This window comes from Penaeus monodon, chromosome 19, assembly GCF_015228065.2.
Source record: "Penaeus monodon isolate SGIC_2016 chromosome 19, NSTDA_Pmon_1, whole genome shotgun sequence".
NCBI lineage: Eukaryota > Metazoa > Arthropoda > Malacostraca > Decapoda > Penaeidae > Penaeus > Penaeus monodon.
The window spans coordinates 45,672,399-45,673,149 of record NC_051404.1 but is presented as its reverse complement, the minus strand read 5'-3'; positions in this window follow the sequence as shown (position 1 = coordinate 45,673,149).

Below are 751 nucleotides of genomic sequence, written 5' to 3'. Positions count from 1 at the left end.
ATGTATGTTTTGATGTAGATAAATCCTTTCGATATTCTTATTTTTCTCTTTTCTCTCCCTTTTCATAAGAACCACTAAAGAAATTTATGAACTATCTGCCTTTGATCATCTCTTACTAATTTCCTTTCTTAGGAATTCCGCATCCATCCGTCAATAGCTCTTGAAAATTTAGTCAAAAATGTAAACTAGGTTTCAATGGTCTTAACTCTATTTACGGTCTAAACCTGAAACTTTAATCACCTTCGAATCAATTTAGTTTTCATGTATAGCAACTACCTTATATAAGGACGCTAAAGTGAAGATCAAAGCATGTAATCGTGCTTTGCATATAAATAACCTATGGTTATTAATCCCACAAAGAAAATTGGTTTATCATGAAAGAAAGACAAAGTCTTTTCCAAAGTCGCTGAAAATAATGTCCATGCTATTGTGAAGACGTAAGTACAGTGATATAGTGATACATAGACATTTATCTTAGATACTATTCTTGTAAATCAACCCCGATTTACTATCTGCCTAACAAGTTTACTCCAAAATAAACTTGCAACCCTTGGATGTTTCTATTCATAGAATTTAGTAACATCCCGTCGGGTTTAGAACCACTGCTATAAATAAACTGAATGTCACTTATGGCCATGCAGCATAATATATTTCAAAGTGTGAATAATTCGGGAATAAATAAATTACATTATATTCAGTATTATGCCGCAAGTGAATATAAAGAAATCATTTTGCCAGTCAAGTCACGATG